General features: G+C 48.8%; 1 protein-coding gene and 1 long non-coding RNA gene across 4 annotated transcripts in view; one reads left to right on the top strand and one right to left on the bottom strand.

Annotated features, from left to right (window-relative positions):
* The window catches only part of ZHX2 (zinc fingers and homeoboxes 2), a 162826-nt gene that overhangs the window by 123148 nt on the left and 22258 nt on the right, over nt 1-17420 (bottom strand). The window lies entirely within an intron of this gene.
* LOC111558537 lies at nt 5349-7037 on the top strand. Of its 2 annotated transcripts, XR_002739500.2 has the most exons (3): nt 5349-5510; nt 6430-6535; nt 6650-7037. It is a non-coding gene; the product is annotated as an uncharacterized LOC111558537 (long non-coding RNA). The 2 variants fall into 2 exon arrangements; XR_002739499.2 differs by having other exon boundaries at nt 5349-6535.

The raw sequence follows: 17420 nt of genomic DNA, 5'->3' as shown, positions 1-17420 counted from the left end.
CTCGTGCTAAACTCACAACTCGGTTCTATAGCAGAGTGTTCTGGATATCAAGAGTAAACTTGCTGATATAAAGATTTTGCAGGTTTTACGGTAATCAGTTCTCATATTTTTTCATACTTTAATATGCCAGAAGACCAAAGCTGGGGCCAGGCTCTCTCTTGCTCTCTTTGTGGACTGATCCCACGGCAAAACGCAAACAGCAGAACCCGCTGGGGGGCCCCTTCAGTTCAGTGAATGGAAGCAGGGGGCTGGTGCAGTAAACGGAGGTGGATTACATCCATCTCAGCCAAGGCCACGGCACTTCCTACGTGCTTCCTAAGGGCCAGGAACGTGCTAACGGCTGGGTACAGAGAGGACCGCCCTGCCCATGAGGAAGCCACAGCCCGGCCAGGCAGCCAGACACTGGACGAGCTATAAAGTGATGTGACAAGTAGATGCAGAAAGTGCTGGGAGCCCCAGTGGGGAGGAGAACGTGCATCTGCCGGAGGGTGTAGCAAGGGGCAGATGGTGTGATGAGAGGCAGAGAGAAAAACGTCCCCTCCAAAGATGTCCACGCCCTAATCCCCAGTGCCTGTGAATATGTTATCTTACATGGCAGGAGGGACTCTGCAGATGTGGTTAGGTCACGGACGTAGAGATGGGGAGATGATCCTGGCTTATCTGGACGGGCCCGATGTAATCATGAAGGTCCTCAGAAGTGCAAGAGGGAGTCAGAGTGACACAGTTTGAGAAAGACTCGATAGGCCATTGCTTTGAAGATGAAAGAAGGGGCCATAAGCCAAGGAACACAGGCAGCTTCCAGAAGCTGGAAAAGTCAGGGAAACAGATTCTCCCCTAGAGCCTCCCGAAGGAACAGCCCGGTGATACCTTGCTTTTAGCCCCGTGAGACCCATTTCAGACTTGTGACCTCCACCAAGCTTGTGGTAGTTTCGTACAGCAGCCCTAGAACACAGACAATGGAGGATAACTCGAGTAGGACACAGGAGCCCTGGGGGACTAGTCCTGAACCGGCAGCCCCTTGCCCTCTCAAAGCCTCTATTTATCTATTTCTCCCTCTGAAAAACGAGAGCACTGGTGAGGGTGGGGGATGGCTGGCTCAGTCACTACAGCACACAACTCTTGGTCTCAGGGTCATGAGTTCAAGCCCCTCATTGGGCGTGGAGCTTACTTAAAAACAACAACAACAACAACAACAATAAACCAAGAGCACCGGGTGTAGACACTCTCTGATGTCCCTTCTGGTTCTGACACTGGTGGTTTTATGAAGAAGAGGAGCAGCTACCATAAGGTAATGACTGGCAACTGGTTGTGAGGGTTGACAGAAAACAGCCTGTCCCAGAGCGTGTTTGGTGGAATTTAAATTCTACGGGCTGCTGATAAGGGTTAGTCAGAAAAGAGGGCTATTCATGCAGCAAATTATTACCCATCACTTACCAGGCACTGTTCTGAACCCTGGGGAGTCGGTGGTGAACAGAACAGATGACCTCCCTGCCCTCACAGAGCTCAGATCAGAGAAGTGAACTAACACACTCTTTGTCAGGAGAGAACTAATGAACAGGCCAATTTCCACTGGTCATTATACCACGAAGAAAATGAAACCTGGTGACGAGACAGTGTGGGACAAGGAGGCCAGCTTCTCCTGGTAGAATGGTCAGAGCTGGCCTCTCAGGGTCAAATTCGACCTGGGCTTACGTGATGAGATGAGCTGGGCGTTTGAAGAAAAGGGGGAAGAAGTATGAAAAAATATTGAGCTAAATAAAATTAAACAATTCTATATGGAAGAGTCCTGAGGGTTTGAACATATCAGTTGGTTCATGTGTTCACTGTCCAATGACACATTATTTTATTGAACCAGGCAGTGTTCTAGACACAAGGGATACAGTACTGAGCAAAACAGGCAAGGTCCCTGGCGCGTGGAGCATTGTGAGTGTGGGGGAGACAGACAATACAAAACTCAACAGATAAATATAACATCAGGATATAAAAGGACTCGGAGGGGGCACCTGGGTGGCTCGGTCGGTTGAGCGTCCAACTCTTGGTTTTGGCTCAGGTCAAGATCTCATAGCTTTGTGGGTTTGAGCCCCGCATCGGGCTCTGCTCTGCGCTGCCTGTTTGGGATTCTCTCTCCCCCTCTCTGTGCCCCTCCCCTACTGGTACCATTTCGGTCTCTCTCAAAATTGAGAAACAAACTTAACAAAAAATAAAAGGACTCTGAGGAACAGAACGGGTATGGGGATAGGTGTTGACAACGGTGGTAATGGTGGTCTGGGAAGATATCTGGCGTAGACATCTGAACAGAGAATTAACATGCAAGATGAATCAGTAGGCAGCATTTCCCAAACTAACATGACAACACAACCCCTTTGTCCCAGAGCATCACGCAGGACACAGGCTCCTCAGAACACACTTTGAGAAACCCTGGCCCAGAGACAGCTGAAGCATGAACCACACTCTCGCAGGACCGAGGCTAGCATGTCAGGATGGAGACTATGAATCTCATGAATACAGAGTAAGGCATTTTGTGCAGAAAGTCCCCGCCTCCAAATGCGTATCAGAAAGTAGGAGAGGAGCGCCTGGCTGGCTCAGTTAGTACAGCATGTGACTCTTGATCTTGGGGTCATGGGGTCGTGAATTCAAGCCCCATGCTGGGTACGGAGGCTACTTTAAAAAAAAAAAAAGCAAGTGGGAGTGACTGGGAATTCTCTGCTTGACTGCTAGTTAGTAAGGCTCTGCATACTCTCCTGAGCCATCCCAGACTCCCCCCTCGGTTCTGTGGGATTCATGAAGCTTGAGGATAAGGTAAGCCCATGATTGGATGAGTCGGCACTAGCCCGTGCTGGTTTTCCCCAGAGAGCAGAATATAAAAGAGTAGGAATCCTTTTTCTAGGATGTTATGTTGCAAAGAACATGTATTTGTTTTTTCAAGCGTATCATCTGGGTGACAACGATCAATGTCCACATTTCCGGGGATCTTTACCCAAGTCCCCCTTCAGTTCTGATTAAGGAATAAATGGTGCACCCGGGGACCAGAAACAAGATCTGGGGCCCAAACAGGGCCTACGCTCATGCAAAGTGCACACCCTGAGAAAAAGACCAATATTCTCCCCAGGAAGCCACAGGGAGTTTCACTGCGAGCAAACCCCACCGTCCCTGCGATGTCCTTTCCTGTCTAGAGAAGGCCGTCTGGACTTTCTCACAGCTCAAGTCAGAGGAGGCACATTATGTATTCAAGTCCTGCTGCAGCAAGCCTTCCAGCACGCCATCCTGCCTGGGCTCCAGCAGAAACACCTCTCTGGGGAGCAGGCTCTGTTCGTGGTAAGCTGGGCTCCGGGTCCGCCAGGGGAACCGCTCTGAAAGCCCACAGAACGTGGCCTCGCCTGGCAGGTGGTAACGCCGTTCACCTTCCTCGTTCTCTAGGCGAGATGTGAGCTCAGACAGATTGGGGGGGGGGTCTTCCCATGAAAGCCAACGCCTTTCCCAAGCCTCTGCTTCCCTGAACTGCCTGCCCGAGCCCCCATGTGGTTCCTCTGCTTGGATAATCCTCCTGCCCCTCGTCACCTTCTTGTCACCTGCCATCTTTTTCATCTTGGCTCAGTGTCACTTCCTCTGGGAAGCTGTCTGTCTTGATCGGATCAAATACCACCACTGGGGGTGCTTAGGGCACCTCGTGACTCTTTTACGAGCACCTGCAGTGGCTCTGAGTCCCAGGTCCTGCCACTCACATCCCTTCAACAAATCCCATCACCTCCCTGGGCCTCAGGAAGGGAGGTGAAAAGATGCTCGCTGTGGTTCCCTCCCTGTCCCAGCGCTCTGAGATTTCCCTTCCTGAGACAAGAGTCACAATCATTTACTTAGCACTGAAATGACAGAGAGAGCCACAGTATTGGTTTCCACACTTTTGAAGACATGACATCCCTTTTCAAATGATGCTGTCTAATCCTAAAGCAGGGAACGGGCGGAGCTACTTTGCTTGAAATGGGCCAAAGTCTGGAAGCCCTTTGTCTCTCAGCCTCTGAGGTACCTCCCCCGCCTAGGGCTCCAGAGGCACGGGTTTCAAGCCACTCCCTGGGACGGGCCTTCCAAATCTAACACTAGGGCAAGTTCCAAAGTCCACCCACTCACACCCCATGCTGACTGGTTGCCTGAATTCTGTGGGGTCCGCAGATCTTCTACTGACAAGTGTCCAAAAGACACAAAGGTTTGTCTGTTCCTCTTTAAGCTTTCTTTCAACATGTCTGATTTCACACGTAGCTCCGGAGCACGCACGAAAGGGGGATTATAAAAAGGTAGGAGAGGAGAGACCCATCGGTAAGCCCACTTCCAAATCTGTGATATGGACACAAGGGCCACAAAGGGCCACAAGCACTGGAGCAAAGGGCACAAGCAACCGCTGTTAGCGCTGCCCGCTCTCTTACTGAGGAGGCACGGACACCCATGTGGGGGTGTGCTGGCCCTCAACACACCTCGGGCGCCTGAGTCCCATCGTCCTCAGCGGAGCCCCCTAGACCCGACTTCGGAGTTCTGACCGTGGAGGGCCGGGCAGCAAATCAGCAGACCTGGCCATCGGTCCCCAGGAGCACCCAGCACGGTCACGGGCACGACCCAGGACTTCGGGTCTTTGCAGTAGTAGCCCACCCCTCCTCCAGAATTCAGAATTTGCTGGAACACCTCCTACCGATCACTATCACCCAGGTGTGAATCGCTGTGGGGGCCTTCTACAGCCAGAGCTGCACACTCCTTTCTTTCTTTATTTTCTAACACCTTCCAAATTCATCACCCTCGACGTGGTGAGCAAAAGAACGTGCAGACATTTGTGGGGAAGGGGTGAGTGCCCCTGCTTCCCCTATGTCAGGGAGATACCAAAACCCACTGAGAAATCATCTGGGAGAAGACTCCCGGGATGGGCCTTTGTGGGCACCTGTCCAAAGGTTCCGATTTGGAAGCCACAACAGCTGGCCTTTGGGAGCCAGAGAGAAAGCTTTCATATATTGAGGCAATTGATTATTATTATTTTTTTAAAGGCTCCAAAACCTCCTCTAAAGCCATCTCCTGTACTTAAACATTCCCTGAGTTCTCCCCCGCCCACCCCCCCCCCCCATATTTATTTGGCTTATAAAAACGTATTCAATCAGTAGTCACTCTGCTGCCTCAAATGTGTCTACTCTCAGTCCCACGGTCTGGTGACAGTTCTCTTTATCGATCTCAAGACAGCAGCCGAAAGTCCTGTAGTCCTGTAGGTCTCCCCCTCCTCCCCACCGCCTGCCCCTTTGTCCTGTCCGGTCCTCTCCAACTTACTCTATGAAGGCTCGGTGACAGATACAGCAAGCTGGAAGGGGAGGGAGGCAGTGCTATTTATAATTCGGCAGAGTTGGCCCTCAGAACACGGCCATTTTTTCCAGGTGGACTGCCAGAGCCCACATTCCCCAGGCTCCATATATGGGCCTCTCACAGGCCCCTGTGCCCATAGCCTTGCCTCTGAGGGGACCAAGGCCGCCTGGCAAGTCAGGAAGGTAAGGCCCGATCCGCTCCTCCATGGCCGTGGGGGCCACAGCCAGCCCGGGAGCCTGGCCTCCCCGTGCTTCCCCTGGGGGGTGGTCAGAAAGCGGGGAGAAAGGAATAAGAAACCCTGAGGTCCCAGCCCGAAGGAGTTGGAGAGCAGCCGGCTTTCTCTCCAGGGCTTGAATAAGAATGGCGAGGAAAAAATGTATTCTTGCTACGAAACATTAGGTCACCCCTTGTTTTTTGCCAAGTGGTTTTCAATTGTTTCCATCGAGATGTGACTGAGGTCCACGGCAGCCCTGCCAGCCCCCGAGGGCTCCGAAAGCCGGATTTATGGACGCCCTTGGATAGGCAGATGGGAGGGGAAGCCCAGGGAGGGTGGGCAAGCCAAGGCGAGGGAGCAGGGCTTTGCCAAGCAGATATTTTCTGCAGGCTCTCAGCTTTGATTAGCATATATTAAGGGCGCAGAGAGAGAAAGGTGTCCGGCCTCTTGTGGGCACTTGGACATAAACGCCCCCCCTGCCCTCCAGAAACCAAGCACTGAGGCAAGAGGAAGGGCCTGACGGGTTGACTTGTCACTCCAGGCTTTTCTCATCTCTGTCCCTTCTAGGCTAACGCCTGTCAGGCCAGGCCGGGGCCACAAATGGGCGGGGGGGGGGGGGCCTGGAAAACCCCCCTCCACGGGCATGTGGGCGATTTTACTTCGATTTCGTGGACTGTTTGTTCAACCTCCTCGAGAATGGTCTGCAGTGGACACAGCTGTGTCAAATCAAGTTCAAGTCCTTTCTCTAAATAGCCTTTTGTGGCCATCTGGATATCTCTCCCTTAGGATGGAGAGCATCTGGTATTATTATGAATTGTTATTATTAATATCAATAATAAGAGTCTGCCTTTATTGAGTGTTCACCATGCCATCCACTTAACATATAGCATCTCATTGAGTCTTCGTAACACCCCCAAGAGATGGATGTTCTTCTGTAGGTGAGGAAACTGGGGTGCAGAGAGGTGAAGCAGCATGTCCATGCTGACCCTACGGGTAAGTAGCAGACCCCCACGTCTGTCCAGCTCCTCACTTCCCACCTCTCTGCTCTACGTACCAGTTCCTGTCACTTGCGTCTGCGCTGTCTTTGTTCCTTTTTTCTCCTTGCAGGTGGAGGCCCCTTCTTAAATGTGTTGCCCCTTCTCTTCTCTCCTGAGCATCTAGGACAAACTAGACCCACAAAGAATCTTCACTCAGGAGGCACTTCTTCGGCCAAAGGCACCTCTCACCTGTGAGCTCTTTTCAGCGTAGGAAGGATTCCGGATTCTCTGTGGACCCCATGGCCTCTGTAGCCCTCCCTGAACAGCCAGGACCCTCTATCTGTGGAGGTCCCAGCCGTCCCGTTACTTGCTTGCCTGTGACAAATATGGGGCTGGCACTTCAGCAGGGAGAAGGAGCAGCAGGAGTTGATCAATTCCTAAGCAACAAAGATCCTGTTTTCATGCAAACGTCCTCGGCATTAAAACAAAAACAAATTCTTCCCGGGGCGCGTCCTGGATGCCAAGTCTCCTTGCAAGACACATTTTTAAGCCGGGTTCTGCGCCTGCGTGAGAGACTAACGGGGAATGGGAGGAGAGCTGTGTGCCAGGTGTCAGGAGGCAATGCAGGACCTTAAGGTGGCATGGCAACAAGTGCCTTGAGTTCCAAGCAGGTAGGGACCACCGAGGGCTTCCTGGAGGAGGGAGTTATTCCGATTCAACTCAGCGGTCTCCTGACTGATGGTGTTGGCCTGATCTTGCAGGACCTGGGTGCCCACCAACACCAGCACTACTGGAACATCGCCAGGGTCACTGGGCTAGCCCAACAGTTACAGAAACATCCACAGGGCATCTGGCCTCCAGCTGGCTCCAGCCGTTTTGTCCTTTATGAACACGGGGGTTCAAAGGCAACACTGTTAACAGCTCAAGGGCAGGGCCACACAATTTGCTTTTGGCAAATAACTAGCAATACCAGGACTGCGGCATTTTAGTGCTGCAAGATCACCTGCTACCACCCCCTTTACCGCTGATGCCTTGCCCAAGGCTCCCGGTCCAGCCAAGACTCCAGCTCAAACCTCTTTTCTCCTGCTCTCTGAGACCTTCTGTGCAGGCCCTTTTCTCACACTGTGGAGGTATTCTCTGGCTTCAGCACATGCCCAGAAGCACTACTGGGCTGGGTACTGGGAGACACGGAGCACACAGCACCAGGCTGCGGTCTTCTCAAGCTAGCCTGCGAGCAATTCCAGGGTAGGAGGAGCGCCTTCCCAATGCATCTCTCTTCCCAGCGCCTACCACAGCAAGGGGGACGGGGCAGGCAAAGGTCTGGTGCTGGGCACAGTAAACGGGCAAGTCTGGCAGGATTAAAGGGCCCATAAAGGGGCTTTGTGGCAAGAATCAGCTAATTAGAGTGGAAAGAGCATGGACTTGGGGTAGAAAAGATGTGGGCTGGCATCCAACACTGTCACCATGTCGGGGGATTGAGAGGGTTCCCCATTATCCATGTTCTCTTCCTGCCAAGCATGCAGCTGGACTCCACTTCCCAGTCTTCCTTGCAGTTACGATGGTCACGTGGCTACACTCTGGCCAATGGACTGAAAGCGGAAGTAATGTGGGGCAATTTCAGGCCCAGCCCCTGAAAACCTCCCACATGTGGTTCTTCCATCTACCAATTGACCCAGAGTGCTCCCAGGACCGGGTTCCCGAATCCCTGTGTGGAAGACCACCTGCCAAACATCTGCACTGAATCGTGTTCGCAGGAAATAAACTCCTAAAGCGTTACGCTATTAAAATTTGGGGGTTACCGCTGTTAGCCCAACCTAACACAGTCTCTTACTAGCCATGTGGCTTTGGATAAGTTTCTTAACCTCCTGAAGCTCCAATTTCCTCATCTGTAAAATGAGAATTTAAAAAACCTTCCTGAGAATGACTGGGCTAACATTTGTGAAGATCTCACAATCAAGGCTGCATTATGACTTTTGTGAGCCCTATACATTTTTGCCTTTATGGGTCCCTTCCTGTATTAAATAAAAAAATAATAATAATAGAAATAAAAAAACAGAAAAAATTGGGTTTTTAATATTACATCGGTATAAAGAGGAGTACAATCCAGGCCAGATAAATCATGATGCTTATTATTGTTTCTTATTTCTATATTTGATTTTATATTCATTATTATTATGTTCATTTTTTCCTTCTGATTTTAAGGGAAGTCAAAATCAAACATTTCCTGGGGCTCTGAAAATATCGTGGGCACTAGGCGTTATGCCTACGTACCTAACGGAGAAGATGACCCAGCTTACTACAGTGCCTGGCCCATGATGCATGCAATGAATCAAAACTATTATGGATTTTTTTTTAAGTTTGTTACTTTGAGAGACAGAGAGGGGAAGTAGGGCAGAGAAAGAGAGAGAGAGAATCCCAAGAAGGCTCTGCACTGTCAGCACAGAGCCCAACGTGGGGCTCAAACTTACAAATGGTGAGATCCTGACCTGAGCTGAAATCAAGAGATGGTCAGTTAACTTAGCCACCCAGGTCCCCCAAAACTATTATGGGTTAAAAAAAATAGGAAGATGGAAGCATGGTCATGAAGCCCCTTTCACATACTTCATTTCCTCCAACTCTCACATCCACTGTATGAAATGGTTTTCACTTCTATTTTCCAATGAGAAAGGTGAGGCTCGGAGAGGTCAAGGGTCATGCTCAAGAGGGGAGCCCCGTGCATGGTGCCTCATATCAGGCACAGTGCTAGACACCTGTCTTTGTCACTTTTCATTTTCTCAACGCGGTACGATAGGGATTCTTTTTTTTTTAACCCCCATTGTATGACTGAAAAAAAAAAAAAGATACTGATGTAAGGACAAGCGGCTGAGCTGAGAACTGAAACCACTTCTGGGGCCAAATCTAATGCTCCCTCTACCACCTCGCCTTTCCATCTATCAATAGCTCTGTCACGAGAATTGATACATGGCAGTGTCTATGGAGGGTGTCAGACGCCCCAACACCTTCTTTCATAGAGCAGAGAAGAACCTGCGCAGGGCTGAAATCCAAACACATCATGCCAGATCAGACTTGTGCTTTCTCATCCTCCACCCAAATGTACTCCTTAGAAGGTCTAATTATAGTGACTTCTATTTTCTTGTAAATAATCACATCTGTCATAACTGATTTAACTGATTCAAGGCTCCAAGTTGGCAGTCTTGGAGGCCCGAGCCAATGTGTCAATTACGCCAAGAAGGCTGTAAGCAAAAGTTGCACGAAATGGAAGAGAGAAAAAAAAATTAGTCACAGGCATATAGATGGTGGGGACCAATATGTGCTTTTTCACAACAGTAATATCAACACAAACTCCTAAACGTGGCCAATGGGTGTCAATCCGTCGGCAACCTAATTTAGTAAAACAGACACAGCCAGCCAGATCCTAGGGAATAAAAACAATCTTTTTTAGTGGAGACTCAATCCTAGAAACTGGTTTCTCCAATATCTTTCAAGTCTAAGTAAATACCCCCAGGAATTTGCCACGGCTCTTTATGCTTGTCTTCAGGAGAAAAGATGGGTTGAAGGGCTCACGTGATTCAGGAATATACAGCTTTCCCCTTTTTGAAAGTTTGTGTTATGCCACCTCACCTTTATGAGAGATCTCCATTAGTACCTGGCTTCGCTAACGGAAAGAAATGCAAAAAGGACTTTCTATGGAAAAAAGGGCAAAAAATGAAAATAGCATTATTAGTTTTGCAGCAGCCATTAAAGAGATAGCTGCACCCCAAGCAGGGAGAGTGGCCCCACCAAGATCCTTCCCTGGGACCTACACTTAGAATCTCGGCATCAACTGCCTGTGCTTTGACTTATTTTGTGCATCCTTTAGCAAGATGTGTCCTAAGGTATCAGAAAAGCCTGAGAGGTTTTTTGGGGGCTTGGGGAGCTGAAAAATTTCCTATACGAATGAATGGTAATTGCTTCTTTGCTTTATGCCGCTTCAGCTTGCTCATGACAGGTTTCATAGGAACACTCTACTCTAGGACAGTGGGGGAAACTTGAAGTCTTAGTGGCTATATTTGAGCGTGGCTGTTCAGCCAGCACAGAGTGGTGGCTAGAACTTTCGATATGGACTTGGGTCCAAGTCTCTCTCCACTTCTCACTAGTGTGACTAAGCAAATCATTTAACCTTCCCCAGTGCATCTCAGCTTCCTCATCTATAAAATGGTGACAACCTAGAACCCTCGTGGGACTGAATGATCTAATGACTCAGTATGACAGCCTGTTGGAAAGTGTAAGCACCACATAAATGCTCATTATCATTATTAACAGATCAGCATATACTGAGTGCTGTTTTCAATCCATGGGAATGGCTTCTCTCTCTCCTAAAATAACTCCAAGCAGAAACAGTCATGCTTTCAGTCACAGAGGGGAGGTGAGACTTCTTTCCTAGGGAGGTGTTTGAAAGTCGTCTTGCCAATTAAGCTCTGAAAGTCCCTGTGTCTGAAGGGAAGCTTTGAAAAAGGAGTATCTTCCAGGTAAGAATGTGGGAAAGTAAAAGATGGCTCTCATCCACTCCCCAGTTGCCCACAGGAAATGCTTTTGGTGACCCCAAGCCTGCAGCTGGTGTAACTTCCTTTGGTCCTGGTCCATCAGTGTGAGCAGAGGGGTTAAGAGCAGACTCTGAAGCCAGACTTCCTGAACTTTGAGTACTGCTCCGTTCTTTACTTATGGTGTGATCTTGGACAAGTTATCTGTGTTTCAGTTCCTCATCTATAACATGAGGGTAATAACAATACCTACCCCTTAGGGTGCTAGTGAGGAATGAATGAATGAATACACGTCCAAAGCTCACAATAGGACCAGGTACATAGGAAGCAATTAGCATCCGGCTTGCAATGGCCATATTACAGTCATTGGCCTTCCCCTCATCCCGTGTTCATTCACATGCATGTTTAACAGCTTTTCCACACCAACCCCCTTACTAGGAAGGAGATTCTTTAGTCCACATAGAAGATCTGAAAAGAAAACACAGTATTAAGAACTCCATGATCTATACCTGAATCTGCAAGAGAGGCCCAGGGTCACCTCCTTCAAGGGCAGTTCATTTCCAGGGTAGAAGTGTGGGGGAAAAAGGCTCTGGACTGAGAATCGAGAGGCCCAAGTCCTAGGCCAGTGCCATTTTGCCCACTCTGTGGCCTTGAGCAAATCACTTCATCTCTCTGGGTATTAATTTTCTCAGCTGTAAAAATAGGGGACTTTGGTTGTGAATCTCAGTTTATTCGTCTGTAAACAACGATAATAGGAATAACTATCCTATAACACCACATCATGTAGTGCGAACCAAATCACGCATCCCATGTAAAGGTGGACAAGGGTCCTGAGCATGGCCCATAAGGCTCTGGACCATCCAGTTCCTGTGTCTCCTGGCCCACGGCTCTCCCTTCACTTGTTCTGTTCCACACACTGGCCTCCTGGCTTTTCTCCCACTCCCCAGGCACACTGCTACCACAGGGCCTTTGCCCCAGCTTTGTTCCTCTGCCTGGAATGCTCTTTCCATAAATAGTCCCATGGCTCACTCCCACACCATTTTCAAATACTGGATTATTATTTTTTCCACAGCTACTATCACTTTCTTGCATAGTGCACGATTTCCTTGCTTATGATGACTACTACCCTTTATTGTCTGTCTCCTCCCAGGCCAAGGATGTGTGTTCCAAGAGGGCAGGATTCTATTTTGTTTCTGTCCCGCAAAAGCCTAGAAGACTACCTGGCACATAACAGGTGATCAGTAACTATTTGATATTTACTGAATGAATGAATGAATGAATGAATGAATGAAGAGCACTTTGTACAGCAAGAAGGTGCTTACTGAATTTGGGGCAGCCTTCCTAAATGTTAAGGGGAGATTCTTACTCCTCCCCTGCCTTCTTTCCATGAGGAAGGATCCTTACTTAGTCACCCTGGACCTGTTTCCATCCCTGTCACCCACGTTCGCCTAGAAGTGGAGTAAAGCATCTCGCTGGCGGATGAGTCACTGGTCCATTTCTTGACTCAATGAAGTTAAGCTGCAAACTTCACAGATGCAATTTCTTTGCCTGTTCTGGCTCTGCCATCAGACAGAGCAATGGCTCTAAGTGAGTGAGTCTGCTTTGCAGGCTCACAGTTCCCTCCTTGGGTTCTGTGTGGTGTGGGGTGCAGGACAGGGGGCGTTAGAAAGACCTTCTAGCCAGCAGATGTACGTAAGTCATGCTCACTAGCCTGGCTCTGTAAGGAACAAAGTGGACATTAAAAACAATTTTTTTTAATGTTTACTTGTTTTTGAGAGAGAGACAGAGAACTAGCTGGGGAGGGGGAGAGAGAGAGGGAGACACAGAATCTGAAGCAGGCTCCAGGCCCTGGGCTGTCAGCACAGAGCCTGAAACGGGGCTTGAACCCACGAACCATGAGATCATGACCTGAGCCGAAGTCGGACACTCAACCGACTGAGCCACCCAGGTGCCCCACTTGTATCTCTCTTGATTGGTCTTGAACCTGGTCAAGCGACAGCGCTGTGCCATTTACTGACCCCTAAAACTTCAACTAAATATTCCAAATTTTAACAAGTGAAGCCTTATGTGCTTTGTTTCCAGACTGTTTTCGATCCTAGTCGCTCTCCTTCCACGTATTAGTTTGAGAATGTCCCACTTTGCACACAATACTGCAAACTGCTGAGCACAATTCTGTGAGGAGGCTTGTGACTGGCTCGCTCTGGACACACTCTGTTCCCAATGCTGCTAGAAACTATCTCCACATCCCTCCTCACACCGCTAGTCCTTCCGGGACCTGCAGCCCACACAGCCTTTCCCACCCAGGATCTGCGGTGCCTCGGGGTTCTGTCTCCCGCTCTCTCGTGGGACTTGATGCTGTTCTTCAAGTCACTAGATTTGGCTCATTCTTCTTGAGATCTTCTAAATGGCTGTGCTTATCATCCAATAAACCCACTAATACTCCCAGCTTCGTGTTATTTCTGACCACAGTGAGATGCAAGTAACCATTGCCTGAAGGTCTGCAAGGTCTCGGGCGTGGCACGAGGCATTCTCCTCGCCTTGTCCCTTAAACAAACCGATGAGGCAGGTGTTGCTATCCCCCATTTTACAGAGGAAACTGAGGTTTTCAGAAGTGAAGCACCTTCACCTATCACTGTAGCTTGTAAGAAGCAGTGAGTTCCAAAGGCCACACATTGGATGACTCCTAGGGCTAGCATTTAGGTTAGAATAGGGGTGGGCCCAGAGAGCCAGACTCGCCACCAGGAACCTCAGTCCGGACAATTCTACTCAGATCTGTCAATACCCTCTGGTGCGGTCATTTAACCTGCAAACTTATCCAATGGCATCATCCAACATTTCTCCATCACGTTTCCAAAGAACTCATGAGTGGCTTTCTCAAACACCTTGATTAACACCAGAGATGCTTGACTTGGGACGTTTTCCTCATCTACTAGCTCAAAAGCCATTTTTGAAGAAATGAAGCGGATCTGCTTCACTTTGATCTCGGTGAGGCCATGCCGGATTCGTTCTTCCCTCTCACAGCCCTGGCCGAAGAGTCCAGGGAACCTGGAGATTTAAGGAAGCTAAGTCCACCACTAGCTGAATCCAGGGGTGAGGGGAGACCTGTAGTGAGGCACTGTCTGCCTTCTCCAGCACGTTGGTGGCAGGGAGGGGAGATGGCATTAGAATCAGGAAGCAAAATGATTCATTTGGCAAGAAGAGATCTGTCCAAATCACTTGCCTGTTGTAATTGTGGAGCACTCGGCTGCTCTAGGCTGAAACAGCAACCCCAGACTGCGTTCCTGAAGCATTCAGGAAATAGTGACAGCGAGTCATTTAAGGAATCCAGAAAAACAGCCTGCATTTATTAAACTCTTACTATTTGCCAAGCATTTTGCACAGTGCTGGGTTTACATGATCTTGTAAAATGCTTTATCGTTCTTAAGTTTACTTATTTATTTGGGAGAGAGAGAGCGTGGGAGAGAGAGAGAGAGCAACTGAGCAGGGGAGGGGCAGACAGAGAGGGAGAGAGAGAATCCCAAGCAGGCTCCATGCTGTCAGCGCAGAGCCCAACACAGGGCTCAATCTCAGGATACTGAGATCATGACCTGAGCTGAATTCAAGAGTTGGACGCTTAACCAACTAAGCCACTGAGGCGCCCCTCATAAAATGCCTTAAAACCATTTTTAGCAAAGAAATACATGCTCATAATTAAGAAATGAAATACTACAGAGGCCTATGATGAAAACCACCAGCTTATGATAAAAGTTAACCCCCTCCAACATACTCCCCAGAGACAACCTTTTCTAACTCTTTCTGTTTCGAGTTCTTTGGGCAGCCACTTCTCCAAGTATAGGATTTCCTCTAATCTGCAAAAATACTGTATTATGTAGACAGTGATTACCTCTCTTTACAGATGATGAAACGGTGGCACACTGTGGCCTCGGGTCACACGGCTGGAAAAGGGTGGAGTCATGATTCAAACTCAGGTCTGCCTCACTCTTGGTCCTGCTATTTTTTTTTTAAGGTTTGTTTATTTTTGAGAGAGAGAGAAAGAGACAGACAGACAGAGTGCAAGTGGGGGAGGGACAGAGAGAGAGGGAGACACAGAATCCGAAGCAGGTTCCAGGCTCTGAGCTGTCAGCACAGAGCCCGACGCGGGGCTCAAACTCACGAACCACGAGATCATGACCCGAGTCGAAGTTGGACACTTAACCAACTGAGCCACCCAGGCACCCCTTGGTCCTGCTCTTAAACTTCACACCCCACAGCCAGCCTGTCTGGAGCTTACCTAGTAAAGGATGTGGCTCAGGTCACATCAGGCACATGTGTCCCCGATGGCTTGTGAGGTTACCTATGGTCTAAAATCACTTCCAGCGGACATAACTAAGTAACACCATGGGATCGCGCATAAATGAGCTCTCTTTGCCCCTGGGAGGTTTGTTTTCAGCTCTTCTTCCTAGTTTCTTTGGGTTCTTCCTCCTCTAGCCACTTCAGCCGTCTCTGCCCTTTCTGCTGTGATACAACTGCTAATAGGACTTCAGAGGGCGGGTCTCTGAGGCCCTTATTTCCCTCTGGAAGCTTCCTCATGCTGAAAGGTGGTACAGAGGGCATTTGTCATCATCTCTCTTAGGATGTTGCAAAAAAAAAAAAAAAAAAAAAGACCAGTCCCTCCCAGATTCAGGTTTTATAAAGAAATGATTTTCTTTTATTTTGTGGCTGTAGCTAGTGCTTGAGAAAATGTGTGTGAGCTGCAAAATGTAACACTGACAAGATTTGTTAATAATATAGCTGCTGGGGGTGGGGGCGCATGGGTGGCTCAGTCGTTTGAACATCCAACTCTGGGTTTCCGCTCAGGTGACGAGCCCAGGGTTGTGGGATCAAGCCATCGGGCTCCACGCTCAGCGTGAAGATTCTCTTCTCTTTCTCTCTCTCTCCCTCTGCCCCTCTCCCCTGCTCACATGTGCGGCCTCTAAAATAAAATAATTAAAAAAAAATAACATAGCTGCTGGTAAGGAGCTCCAACCCAGACTGGTCAGGTTCAAATCTTAGAAAGCGCCCTCACTAGCTTCCATATCCTGACAAGGTACTCTCCCACCTACAACTGATTCTGCAGCTACAAACCTCAAAGGGTGTGCTGAGGATTATGGATTATGAAGGATGAACCGTGTGGGTTAATACATGTGCTTTGAACTCTGCTGACCAAGGCCAGCGCGGTCATTTACTAGAAACCTGTTCTAGCACCCTGCAGTTTACGTGAGGTGCCCACATACACTGTATGCGGTCCTCATATCTACAAGGAGTCAGGGCAGAAATGATTATTAGTCTCTTCAAAATATTTAAAGGTATAATTATTAGTCCCGTTTTACAGATGAGTAAGAAAACTGAAGAAAAAAAAAAAGGCGACAGGATGGTTCAGAGTCCGAAGGAGTCACTAAGAACCCTTTTGAACTTTCCTGCTAACAAGGCTGGGTGACTTTGGACAAGTCACTGTACCTCTCTGAGCCTCACTCGTAAAATAAGAGGGCCTTATCTTACAGAGAGGCAATAACACTGAAGTTCAGAGAAGGTATCCTGAGTCAGACTCTGGATTTCAATTAGCGGTCTTCCACTCATCACCTGGGTGACTTCGGGCAAATTACTTAATTTCCTGGTGCCTCCGTTTCCTCATCTGCAGAATGGGGCTAATAATAGACCCCACCCTAGAAGGTAGTTATAGGAATTGAATGAGTAAACCTGTGTTAACATCTTGGGAGGAGGCCGGGCACACAGAAGCCCAACATCAGTGATTAGTACGGAGCCTCACATGGCCCGCCCTAAGCCCTGTGTGTCGGTACCACGATCCCTATCTTGACTGTGGGGTGCCCACTGGGCAGGATGCTGGCTGTGGTTACCAGGTTGGGTGGCCCCCGACAGGAGTGTTAAATTTGCCATCTAAATTCAAAGGCCACCTGCAAGTGCCTAACATTTCAATCTGAATGGAAAACCCTATTTCTCTATTTCTACCTACAACACTGACGATGGGGTTTTGCTTTCCTTCCCATACAGCCTGGAAATCCTGAATAAATGTCAAAAAGGATTCATGGAGTCAACAAATATGCGCGAGTATTAAAACTTAGGAGTGAACCATGTCCTACATTACCAGAAGCTTAAAGGGATGAGACTTTCAATTTCATCACTCGATAAATATGCCCATTTAGGGCCCAGGTGAGATGGCTACAATTTGTAGCTAATAAGTTGGCTGGAAAGCGTCTGAGCCCGCCTAGGAGCCCGCGTTGCCTCACATTTTAGGGCCCAGCCACCGCGACAAAGTAGCAGTAGAAGCAATAATGGCTCCTGCTCACCAACCACACAGATCAGAGGGTCATAGGACAGCAAGGTCCCACCCCAACTTCGAGACGC

Source organism: Felis catus, chromosome F2, assembly GCF_018350175.1.
Source record: "Felis catus isolate Fca126 chromosome F2, F.catus_Fca126_mat1.0, whole genome shotgun sequence".
NCBI classification, from domain to species: Eukaryota; Metazoa; Chordata; class Mammalia; order Carnivora; family Felidae; genus Felis; species Felis catus.
The sequence above is the reverse complement of the archived record's forward strand: the minus strand, read 5'-3'. Positions and strand labels throughout refer to the sequence as shown.